We start from the raw sequence: 13,256 nt of genomic DNA, 5'->3' as shown, positions 1-13,256 counted from the left end.
AAATATGCCCTTTATTATGGTCAGAATCAAGCTTCGAGGTGTGTGATGGAGGGTGAAGCCATTACCAGATTGCCAGAGTATAAGTAATTAGGAAGCGAGTTGGGGACCACCTTTCCTTTGGAGATGGTTCTGAGAGCTTCAATTACTGCTCTAGCATAGATGGGACTACAGGACGCATCAGAAAAACCGGGTGTTTGTGCTGAAGGCTCAGCACCGGCCCCTCCCGCATTTCCTTTACCGTCTTTTTCATTCATCACGTCCATTTTCCTGACATCCTCACTCTTGGTTTCTAGGCCGAACCTTTTGAGAAAGTCTGGCACCTCTGATCCACTTTCTCTCACAGATCCTGTAATTTTGGCTGTATTTTTTTTTTATGTTTTCAGATTCAAGGTCAATTCTGAAAGTTCCCAGCCAGCCAAGTGACGCTGACATTAAGGACCAGCCAGAAAATGGTAAGTTTAGCATGGGACTCTCTGGCTGCTGATCAGAGTCCACGGGAGCCAGCAGCTGCCCTGGAAGCCACCCACAGCGAGAACGCTGAGGATTCAAAGAGAAAACTCAAGGGGCATCCCAGCAGCCCCGGCCCCGACCCCAAGTCTTTCTCTGCAAGGCGCCTCACTAGGGTATTTAATATTTCTTAGACAAGTGTGATGAAGGGCTGGATTTGCCAAGGGCACTTGCTAGGACAGTGTTGTAGAAGTACCATGAGACTTCTCAGGTCATTTTGTAACAGTTTCTTCAAAATGAGAAGTGTCCAAAAGGGTGTTTATTGAACTTCATGGAAGGACAATTGGATCATTTGGATCTTAGTCCTTTGCAAATGGCCTTAAGAAAGCGCCATATCTTTGAAAGATTTTTTTGCTTTAAATTGTCTAAATAAAATAGTAAGAGACCATGAATCCCTCAGTTATGTAAGCAGAAGCAATATTATCACTCACTGTCCTTCCCTTCTTTCTTCCCCTGCTGTCAGGACTGGGCTTGAACCTGTAGTCTCTGCGTGCTAGGCAGGTCCTCTGCCGCTGAGCCTCATCTCAGAGTTCACGTGAAGTACTGCTTCAGAGACCTTCCTAAGATAGAAGCACACTTTACATGTAATAATATCATGTGAATGTGACTCACAACTTTGAGACACACACTGCAAGGAGAGAAACCATAGTCATAGATTGGAATATTGGATTGAACAGAATTACTCATTTAATGAACGGGAGCTATACACTAGCAGTCTATCGTAGGTCCAATTATAGATACCTTTTAAATTTCTCAAATATGAGTACTAATGTCTGTAATATTCAAATGATTACTTAAGGCTCTCATGGTATTCACTTAGCTGTCCAGAATAGAGTATCACCTAGTGAAAATTAAGTAAGGTAATATACTTAACATAGGTATTGGCAGTCTTTTCAGTGAAGTTATATTAAAAAGATAAAGATGCTAATATGGTTCAGGACTTTTCTTCCATTTTCCTTGCCCAATTTAATGCTATCATTTTCTTTTGCTTTCATCTCCCCTTCCGAATAAGAATTCCTCTCCTCTTCCTTCTTCTCTTCTTCATTTTTCCCGATTTTGATCTCCAGTTGATTATCGGAAAGGATAGACAACTGAACTCTTTGGTATGTTTGTGACGGAGGGGCTCACCTTAACTTAGAAATTCTATCCTAATTGTTCAGAACACTTTCTATTTTGTCCGTCCTAGAAAACTCTGTACAATTCTCCACTGCACCTTAAATGTGAACTGATGATTCCCTAGCCTCACTCTGTTATTTTGGTGAATTTTCTTCATCACAAAGGTTCCGCCTTCCTGCCTCTGCCAAGACGCAGTTAAAGAAAATAACTAAATAAAATAAAATAAAATAAAAAGGAGAGACCTCTGAAGAGTTTTTTTTAGTGTCAAACAGCTGCATATTATCTTTTGTTGGCAATCTATGCAGCAATATTTATAAGACTTGTTTCTTTATTTTTGGCCTGGCTGGTGATGCCTTAAATGTATTTTTCATAAAATACATTGTACTCATCTTCCTGAAGATGTGTCCAGAGATGACTTTATTTTTATCTAAAATACTGATAAGCCGTAGGGTGGTGTAGCTCACATATTTAGGTCTGGATACCCCTCCAGCAGGTCTGCGATGCATACTGCTTCATAAATGGCCAGCAAGCTGTTCACATGCAAATATAAACCGAGCCGGGAGAGGCCTGGCATACCTCTCTGGAGCTGCCTGCAATACCGATATTGTGCATTTCCCGGCCAAAAATCATCCCACGACTCACCCAGGGTTTTGGCCAAAGGCATGGTGTTACTGGCCAAGTCTACTTTTAACCGGGATGACTTGGTGCTACCTCAAGCATCCGTGAGTGAGAGTTCAAAGAAAGGGAGAGTTTGTATCCAAGAGATAACATAGAAACTGTGCACCTTCCAAGCTCCGGTGTATTTTTGTTAAAGAAGAAGCCCTTGTGTCTTAGACCTCTCTGCTGGAAAAGGTCAGGCCACTCCTTTCTTCCATCTGCCCTTTGTCAGTCTCAGGTGACCTTACTGAAAGAAAAATATCACATTTTCTTTGTTAAAGACACAGAATCACAAAGGGGAGTAAATGAAGATCGTAGGGCAAGGTTATTCGCACACACCGAGGTAGCCTGTTCTCTGTGCTTCCTTGATTGACTGTTAAGTCCTTCGTCATTGCCCTGGACTATGAGCGTGAACACGAGTTTCTGAATGGTATCTGGTTTCATTTTGAAAGGAAAAACTCTCCTAGGTGTATCAGCTAAGCTCTGTGAAGTTTTGGAATCTTGCTGTGTGATGGCGTGACAAAAATCCATTCTTCGGATGAAGTGAGAACGCACTGTTCCTTCAATATAAATACACACACACACATACACCAGGGAAAACAATCTTTTCTCATCGCTCTTGAGGAAGGTAATGGGAAGCAAAATGCGTTTTCTGAGTAAAACCGTAGAGACTGAACGGCCAAATGGTAACATTGCTGCTTCATCTCCAGCCATCAGCTAGGCCATGCAAACTTTGCCTAAAGTGGATGCAGCTGCCTTCACCCGCTGCAGCCAGGCTGCTGAGTTCTGTAGAATTCTGCTTTCTTTACTCCTCTTCCCTTAAGACTCGACTGTGAGAAAACACAAATCTTTGTACAATTAGAGCAGTAGATGGAAAATTTTTAAGGAATTATCTGGAGCCCAGAAATAAAATACCAACATTTCTGAAACTCAAAATTGATATAATCTAATGGGTAAAACTGCCTCTGGAGCCAGACAGACCTGTGTTCAAATTAATAGTAGCTGGGTGAGTAAATGAGCTGCTTCTGTAAAACTCAATTTTCTGTAAGCATACTAGAAATACTGAAAGGACACTACTACGATGAATATTGAAATGGAGCCATGGGTAGGGACAGTATAATGCCTCATTCACAGGAAGAGTCCAAAGGTTCTTCACGTAAGGCTTGCCATGAACACCAGACACTATTCAAGGGTTCCCAAGCTGGAAGTCCTGGGGCAGAAGGAATGTGGGTCAGAAATAACCAGAACTGCAGGGCCATTCTCTGTAGATGGTCCTCCAAGACGTATGGCAGGAAGTTCTTTAAGTCCTAGAGTGTACATCTACTTTGCTGTTTATCTCTGTCCCCGTTCTGTTTCTTTCCCATGAGCTTAAGGGCTAGTGGATGGAAGAGGAGATTCAGAGTTACTGGGACCTCAGGGGCTGTGTATTCTAGAAGGTGTTCTAGAAAGAAGGAACTTTGCTTAAATTTCTTTGATATTAGCTAAGTTCCCCCCCCCTACCCCACCCTGGGCAGAAAACAAGTAAGAACCTGTAAAATGGTGTTAATTGTGTTGGAAGTAAATCAATGGTAGATCACTTGCCTAGCGTAGATGAGGCCCCTTGTTCAATCCCAGAACCATAATTAAAAGAATAAAAGAAATGAAAAGCAAAAGAAGCAGACCAAAATTAAAGAAAATACCTCACCCCCCCCCAAAAAAAACAAGCAAAGCAATAAAGCTTGTAAACCAACTAAGGTAGAATTCATGACAGATTCTATTTTAAAACGATCTTTGCACATAATCTAACTCTATCACCTAGAACATACAGGATAAAGGGTATTTATTTGCTTAATAAGTAAATTAGTATGTTGTTAAAGGTGGTTGCCATTACCCATCTATTATATATATATATATATATATATATATATATATATATATATATATATATATATATTCCTTCACCGTTTAGTTATCATAAAGGTTTTAGGGAGAGGACAGTCTCTGGAGAAGTTGAATATTTAATTTGTGTGTGGGAAATGACCACTTAGACAGAATTAATCTAGGTTTTACCAGTTGTTGCTGGAGCGAAAGCTAGAGTGCGTGGGTCAAGCTTAGCTCCCCCAAACTATGTGAAGGTTGGCATTGGGTATCTTGGTTGCTGTAGAAAATGCAGTGTAGATGAAGTTTGCAGCTCCGATGCATCAAGTCCATCACCAAGGAGGGCAAAGCTTGTGAGATACCATTTCTGCTTAATCAAGGCCCTATTCATTAGGCTGCAGAGAATCAGAGTCAAGTCAGCACAGTCAATCCTCAGACACAGCATTCCCCCACTGGGTCCTACCGACATCAGAGAAAGCACCCAGAAGTAAAAATGGAGAGGGGCAAAAATTCCATCTCATTCACCTTGCCTTAGTGCTATAAATGGGTTTTGTTTTTTGTTTTGGTTGTTGTTGTTGTTGTTTTGATAGTGAGAATCCATGTAAGTATTGGGGTCACTGTCTTGAGTTTAGCGGTGCTCATTCCTGTCCATTCTAGCAGCTACACCATGCTGCCACATCCAGCCTCAGATGGGCGTGTGCAAGTGGGGGAGCCATTAATTATGACACTTGTCCCAGATTTTGAGATTATGCAACTCTACCTGCCAACAGCAATATTGACTCTGGCTGTTTTTAATTTGTTTGTTTTTTGACTCTGGCTTTTATTGTTGATTAATTTATTATTATTCCAGTACCATCTTGAATTGTTAAACTCAGTATCACTGTTAAATGTTCCTAGATGAACAAAGAATCAGCTGATCTTCACCATAGTTGTTACTGTTTTATTAGTTATCATTCTCACGCATTCGTGCGTAACATTTTGAATATTTTAATATTTTCCAAACAAGTTGGCAAGGATACTGACTTCCTAGCTTAAGAATTTTATGCAGGATGCACTTTGTAAGTTAGGGGTGAGATAAGAAAACTATAAATTTCTTTTTCCTCTTTTGGATGAACATTTTTTAACTCTGGTAAATGTTCTTTTAAAAAGTCAACTTAATATTTTATTTTCCCTGCTTCATCCACAAATATAATACTGTGCTGTAATAGTAAATCACAATGTGTAATAACATTGAAAAAGCAGAAAAGTCAATTATTTCAAGCTGAATAATTGGTGACCACTGGTGGACTTCTTACATTAAAGGCTGGTTTTGATGAATGTGCCATTTTTAGGTCATTTCAAGAGCTGTGAAGGCCACACAACACCCCTACAACCTGCATTTCATTGCAAAGCAGGAGCAGTCTGGGCACCATTGACTTGTAAAGACAGCCTACTCGATATATTCATAATTTGCATGACTTTGACAATTACCTAGCAACAATTATTCTCTGCAGTGTTCTTCAGAGAACTCTTCAGGGACAGACACAGTAGAGTGACCACCAAAATAGTGGCAATAACGGTAATGATCAATATTCTAAAATATGTAAAGGCCCCACCTCGGGGCGACATTATAGCCTAAATGCCTGCTGGTTTCAGCTCTGAGGGATTCAGTTCCGACTGATGGCTTTTCAGCCATGCAATGGAGCCAGTCCCTCTTCTTTAAGAGACCAGGAAACTAACCGGGCTTGCTCTGGAGTCAGAGTTTGAAACTTGATGATTCTGACTTCTTGTGTAACACTCAGCACGTGTGCCCCATCGTTGTCTCCTTAGAAGTTTCTCTAGACTTCTGGGTCCGTCTTGAGAAAGATGAGTGGGGCAATAGAATGGCTGAGCTTGCCCAGCGTCCAGCGTGGAAAGTGGAGGAAGGAGTAAACTGTAAAGAATGGCTGCCCCCTCACACACCGTGAGCAGTTCACCGTCCCCACACAGGCTCACTGCTGTGTGGGCTTAGCTCTGACGGCTGGTAGCCCGTAGAGAGGGTTTTAGGATCCCATTCCCTGATTTCAGATTCTAAAGTGGACGAGGCAGGTGATCTGTTTTAGGTATTTCCCCTCTCCATCGCTAACTTCTTACATAATTATTACGATCATTTAATTACAGAGGTAAGATGAGAAAATTGGGTTTTGTTTTTCCAATTTATTTGTTCCCAGGGTCTTATGTAACATTCAAATAGGAAAGTTTATAATTTGTACTCACAGACCTGGAGTCTAGCCTTTGAATTAAAGTGGGGAAGTCATCGTCAAGTCAGTGCTGTAGAAGGTTCGCCGCTGCTTGGCCGCAGCTCTCCTCTGCTATTGATGGTCTCCCGGTGAGCTGAGCCTGGAGCTAGCACCACAGGACCCTCTGATGGAGGAAGCCATTAAAAGGACCATTTCTGATGGCCACTTTCCCCCATACTTCCCTATCAATCAAAGATCAGCACGGTGAAGTAGTCAGGGGCCTCGTTGGAGTCAGGAATTGTGTATGAGCCTTCCCTGACACAAAGAGATCATTTCTCATTTGTCGTTTGAATGAGAATTTGTTTTGAAGCATGCAATGTTGGGTTTTTTTAAAGAAATAATCCGTTTATGGGTATATTAGTAAAGGAATGTGATATAAATAAGTATTTGGTGATTTAGGGGTCACTAATCCAGATTGATTAGTTGTCTGCCAGAAAGATTCATAGAGCCACAAGGGTTTGGGCACTTTTCTCACATCCATCTTTCTCATTCTTTTCTCCTCCTTGGGTTTTATCAGGTCCTGGAAACTCTGTTTCCCTGGCATGAATTTATTGTTGAGGGAGATTCTACTGGGATGACCCCAGCAAGGTGGGAGGAGGGATGGGCACATCCTGCAGAGCACTCTGCTCAGTCTTCGTTATTAATTTCTATCACTTGGTTGACTTGATACCCTCAGGCAGGCCAAGAAGTCTCATATGCCTCATCCACAGGCATCATGTGGCCAACATCCAAGAAGAGAAGACTAAAGAACACTGTGGCAAGTCCGAGCCAGAGAGTACTAGCCCTCTACAGCCTTTCCACCAGGAGGCCGTGTCTGCTTAGATTTCTGTAGGTGTTTTTACAACCAGAGAGCCAGCGAGTACTTGTGTGCTCAGAGACGAACAAGGGGACACTTTTGAACAGGACACATTAGCGAAGGGGGAGCTGTCACTGAGAGCCAGACAACCATCCTCTGTGGAGAAAAGCTCAGCCAAGTGACGTGGAGGCTCGCTCTTCGGTTCTCAGAAGGCAGTCACGAGCGTCTGCAGGGCACAGTATAGGCCGTGTGCTTAGGAGTACTGAGCCAACCAGACATGGTTCTGACATCCTCTTCACGAGGACCCTGACAGCCTAGAAAGGGGAGCAAAAGAGAAGCATTCGCTCATGCTCAGCTATTTGCCCAGGTGTGTTCTAAGCGTCAGGGATGAAGTTAGCACGACATAGATCAAAGCAAGTCCAGCTCTTAAATATGCTTCCCTCTTGGCCAAGAAGACTAGATAACTGACTAACAGACATGTAATATGACATGTAATGCTAAAGTTATATGAAAGAAGTGAAATGGAATGAGGATGTCTTAACTGTTGTAGCAAAGGTTCACAGGACAGTCCCATTCGGGGATGTTGCCATTTGAACTAAACCCCAAAGATTATATAGTAAAATATGGTATTATTAGTTACTTCTGTTTCAGCAGAATGCAACAGTAAGAAAGCTGGCTCTGGGGCTGGTAGTACATAGAATATACTTATACACAAAGTCGTCATTACTTAAGCCAAATTCTGCACTGTACCTGGCAACTAGTCCATAGTCTCCACACAGTCTGTAGAAGTTGCCGAAGTAGCCATGATAATGGTGTGTGGGAAGGTTTGATTAGTCTGTGATGAGTTCACCGATCACCAAGGGTCAAACCACTGGAATTTGACTCACTGAAAATGAAACCCAAGGAGACTACTTCCAAGTTCTCGTGACTTTTGGTATCTTGCCCAGTAGTTGTTTTGGAACAATGAGCCAGTTGTCAAGGGCCGTCAGTAGGTGCGGTAGAGATAGTTGAGAGTCATTCAACCTATGAAAGTAAGGGTTGAAGTTTAATCACTGGAATATGAATTGAATAACCCACTGGGGACTGTGAGAGCCACCGCTGAAAGAAAAGGCAAAGGAAGTGTGTGTGTGTTATTTATAACATCTTGCTATTGGCAGAATGCTCGCCTCATAAAAGATAGTGAATATAAGAAAACTGTCAAATAGTAGAGCTCTGGAAAATTCCACCTTCAGAGGTGGAGTCTAGAAAAGCATGTCAGGTAAGCTGGAAGGCAGAGGATTCCATCTTTCAAACAGGAAAAGCTGAGTGTTCTGTTCAGAGTGCTAGATTCTCAGGACGAGTTTGGTTGGGTTAATAAACAAGCTGGTCTGAAGACGTTAGATTAACATAAAGCTGATGCTTTTAACTGTAAAAATGAATAGTGGTCACAGGCTTAAGGAAAACAGTACTAGGAAATAGAATTAAATTCTTTGGGACTTCAGGGGTAAATAAGGCAAAAACAATCATTTTTGTTTTTATGATCAAAGCTTACATTCCTTGAGGGCATTTTATGTACCCGGGTTCTCTAAGAAAAATAGTCCTGATGGGATTCAGTCTGAAAGACAGCATGAAAAACTCCAGACTGTAATGCAGTCCCAGTGCCGGGATGGGGAGAGGTGGTCCTAAATGTAGGGATTTATAGAGGAAGAGTTCCAGGTAGCAGGGGGTTCTAAGAGAATTTTGTGAAGGACAGTGAGAGTCCTTAAGCCAAAGTCACCAGTTGAATTCTTGTGTCTGTGATGGGTGAGGAATGGGCCTGCCTCGGTGTATTCCTCCAGTCATTGGCTGGGAGCAGCCTGGAGGAAGTGCAGCCTCTAGATGCACTACGTGACTACGTGTCCTGAGGAGCTGTGTGACTTGGTTGTTGAGGGGGCAGGGGAATAATGATGGTCTTTGTAGCAGTGCTCTGATTGGCTCACTTTACACAAAGTTCCAAGAGTTCTACATGTGCAAGTGAATTTAATCCTATTTCTAGAAGTGGGTGCTGTTAGTGTGTTCCTTTTACAGATGAGGACACAGAATTTAAATTATTTGCCTATAGTCGAGTATTAAAAAGTCATTCCAACTCACTCCAGCTGCACTCTGATTGCTTAGCCGTTACACATGCTGTTGTGGAAAGAATGGACTTCGAGTTTGGTTTCATAATGTATTGATTTATAATGTGGGATAAGTAATTTGAAATCTTAGGCGTTTGGTTTTCTGTGTCAGAATTTCCCCCAAGATATATATTTTGTTGCTGTTTTTGCTTCTAACAGTGTTAGTGCCTTTTGCTTCTTGTTTGTTTCTTGGGATGCATAGTCATTTCCTCTTCTCCTCTCTTGTTCCTTTTCCTCCTCTCCCCTTTCCTCCCCTCCCCTCTCATCTCCTCTCCATGGATATCTGCCGTAGTTTTACTCAGGCAGCCACAGGCTTCATTATAGCTTCTAGGTCATCTCTTGTGAGTGTTGCATATATGAATGTTTGTAAATATGCATATGTGTTGACAGTACCAGCACTTGCAACTATTCCCAAAAGATATGTTCAGAAAGTGGAGCCCACTGTCTCTCTTGCCACCTTATTGCCTCAAGGGTATGAAGAAGCATCTCTTAGTGGACATCTTGATTTCACTTTTGGCAAATAATATTTTATGGTAAATGTATTCTTATATTTTAGGAACATTCTTTAGGCTTTTTGGAGGAAGTGAAATATTATGAATATAGGTTTCATTAGTGGATATTTTTAAGCAATGAACTAACTTTTTATTTGGTTTTTCTTGCCAGAGTTGGGTAGTATTTAAATGGGATTTGTTTTAAATATTTAAACCAGGTGCTGTTATGTTTGTTGGATGGCATAAAACAATTACAGTTGCCAGTAAATTTGAAAGTGCTTCAGTTGCAGAAGGTGGAAGAATGTAGTTTTATTGGAAACATAAAATGCCTACTTCCAATCCCCATCCTTTTTTGAGCAGTACAACAAAAATTTTCACCTTGCCTCTTTCATTTCAGATTTGTGAATTATTTAAAAGAATTGGTTAATTCTCCGTTCCCGGCGAGCGAGACCAAGTTCATTAGGATATCTGATTCCTGGCAGTTCCCACATTCACAGATCATGTTAACCCCATGGAGCAGCTGACCTTCTTTGAAAATTGCAAATGTTTTCTAAACTGAAAGCTTTTCAATTGAATGCCTTGTTACAGCTTTGAACCCTAAGAAAGACCCTAACAACAGAAGGGGGATTGATACGTCGCCCATTCTGAAATAGGAGCACAGAGCAGCGTGTATCCGTTTAGCTGTGGGATTTGCAGAGGTGATACTGTGGGAGTTCTCCCAGCCAACCTTAGTGAGACCAGTAGTTAACAACTGGTGGAAAGGGGAAAAATAATCTAAGAAATGATGCTCAAACTTGTATTCACCCAGGACGAGCTGCATGAGATGCAGTTTTTTGCTTGCAGCTCTATTCCTGTGAACTCACTGGGTCTTTATTCAGAAGCCATAGTTTGGATTTATTCAAAAAAGTAAAGGAAAGATGAATTTTCAGTTAAGAGAGATGATAAATTTCAGAAATAGTCCGCCAGAGAAATTAACGCAAGATGTCCCTCATCGTGAGAGATAGAGCAGTTCTGCACAGTCTTTAGCAGGTGCCAGAAAGAGCCAGAGAGGATGGGATATGTGCAGACTGCCTATCTTCTATGCTGTGTTACTCATCCTTTCCAAATATGTATTGGGTTCGGTTCCATCTGAGCAGACTTGTAGGAGGACTGTGTGCAAGCCAGGGAGCACTTCTCTGTGTAAAGGACCTGGGCATTTAGCTTTTAAAATAAGATCAAAGCTTGGAACCTGATCATCTGTCACATTGACTGTCAGAACTCAGCTCTCTTTCCATGTGGGATCTCTGCACATCATCAGGGCAAGCAAGAATACTGACCACAGTCAGGCAAGGCTAGAAGTGCATTATAGTAAATAGTATAGATTGTTTTGAGTATCCAATCTGATTTTGCCATAGCGGGTCTCAAGATAGACAGAGAGAGGAACAGGGTGGCTAAGGAGCATGCCCACAGTTAGTAGCCAGTAAGGGGCCAGGTTCCATTGCTATCCCCCTCCAGAGAGCCTGGAGACTAAGATGGTGGATAATAAGGTACTTTGGAGGTTTTCAAAAGGCTTGTATTTAGCAATGATAATACTATCAAAAAAAGTATCTTCCTTCCAGTTGATCTTAATCACATCTACTTATTAATCTATGTGGTGCCAGGCAATACAGATAGAAACAGAAACAAAATCAGACCTAATCAAGTACATATGTGAGCAAAACAGAGAGTTGAGCAGGTATTTACATAAAATGCAGTTGTGCTCTCCTGGGTGTGTTTGGATAGTGTTTGGCATGCATGGTGAAGGTTTGAGGCTATGCACGAGGCAGCATAGCACAAGAATGCACAGAAGACATGAGATCGTTGGTCTCAGTTCTGAAATGTGCACAGTCACTGGATTACTACAGGCTTTCTTACCCATTAGGATTATCTCTAAATCTCCTATATACTGAGAAAATCTGAAGTCTACCTAGATTTCTTCATCTTGCTGGGGGAACGTTCTCTTCTGGGTCTCAGTTGCTGCTCCTGCTGAGACAGTTCACCATATATATCTCTCTCCTGTCCTAGGATTCTGTCTTCCATGCTCTGTGTCCCAGATGTTTGAGCCTATGTTCTGTCTGTGTACTATGTACCTATGAAAATAACACATGTAACTGACTTTGGGTGTAGAGAGAACAAGGTAGATGAGAAGCACTTGGGTAATGCCTCAGAAGATGCAAGTATCTTCACATGGATTGTAAACAGTGCTGTTCTTAAAAATCACTGGCCTCTGCCCTCTGACCCATTGGCTCTCCTCTCTCTTCCTGTCTTCTCTCACCCTCTGCTGCTTCCTCTTTTGTTCCAAATGCAGAGGAATCAACCTTGTGCTCTGTTGCATTTTTCAGTTAATATTCTTGGCAACCTCCCTTGTTAATTATGGTGGAAATGCGCCATCAAGGTATTTTCCTAATTGGTAGATCTGGCACCCTTGATAAGGTACTAAGCAAGATTTCCATCGCTTGATGTGGAAGAGGGAATGTACCAGGTTGTCCATAAGCAAAACGAGCATGCAGAGGAGAGGTCCTGGGTACAAAGCATGCAGCACAGGCACAGTGGTTTCTGGTCACTTCTGGCCGGTCACCCCACCTGTTTCCCTGGAGTAAAGCATGCTGACTGCCTCGCTGACAGCCAGAAAGCATCTGTGGACGAGAGATGGAGATGAAATTAAAATGTGACTTCTTTGGCATCCACCTTTCGAACCTAGGCCGTCCCCACTTTACTTTAATTCAATTTAAGAGATGTTGGAAGGAAACTAATACAGTTAAAAAGAACTCCATGTAATCTCCCTAGCATCCTTAGACCAGCAAGGTTTTCTGGTCAAGGATATTTGCATTTATAGGATAGTTAGAGCCAGGGTTCTCTTCATGGGAAGTTCTTGCTTTGAGAATGACATTTCGAAGCTGTCAAAATCTAATGTCCTCAGAGCTCAAATCAAATGGCCTTTCACTGTGTAAATATTGAAGAGAAGGCTGCAAGCTTCACAGGGAACTCACGAGCCTGTCGAGTCGGGCTCTGAAAAGGACATTTGTTGAGTCAGTTATAATAAAATTCAAGCCTGAGAGATGTAACGGGAAAGTACTGAGAGCCAGCCCATCCCCCATGTCCCTCTGGCCACCAGGACTTTGGCACTGCTTACTGGTGGGGTCTCCTGTAGAGTGAAGCTCGTCGCGTGCATCTCTGTCACGTGACTGTTCATGTCTCCAATTCCTTGCTGTTTACAGGGAACTATAAAAATCTTCACACTAAATCTTCAGATATCACATTTACTCATCCAGTCAATATTTATTTATTAAACATCTGCTGTCTTGCAGATACCATTCCAGGCCTTAGTCACAGAACTGTGGGAACTGAGAGTGGATGCGCCTCAAATGGCACAGACAGCAGTAGAAGGCAGACCCTTCATGCTGTCCGGCCTTACCCGGCA

General features: G+C 42.1%; 1 protein-coding gene across 1 annotated transcript in view; it reads left to right on the top strand.

Moving 5' to 3' along the window:
- The first annotated feature begins 385 nt into the window (after nt 1–385).
- Nfia (nuclear factor I A) overlaps nt 386–13,256 on the top strand; it is a 166,645-nt gene continuing 153,774 nt past the window's right edge. Inside the window, exon 1 of the mRNA XM_038335160.1 lies at nt 386–452. The gene's annotated coding sequence lies outside the window, so the exon portion shown is untranslated. The remainder of the gene's footprint in view (nt 453–13,256) is intronic.

Source organism: Arvicola amphibius, chromosome 6, assembly GCF_903992535.2.
Source record: "Arvicola amphibius chromosome 6, mArvAmp1.2, whole genome shotgun sequence".
NCBI lineage: Eukaryota > Metazoa > Chordata > Mammalia > Rodentia > Cricetidae > Arvicola > Arvicola amphibius.
This window is presented reverse-complemented; position numbering and strand designations above follow the sequence as displayed.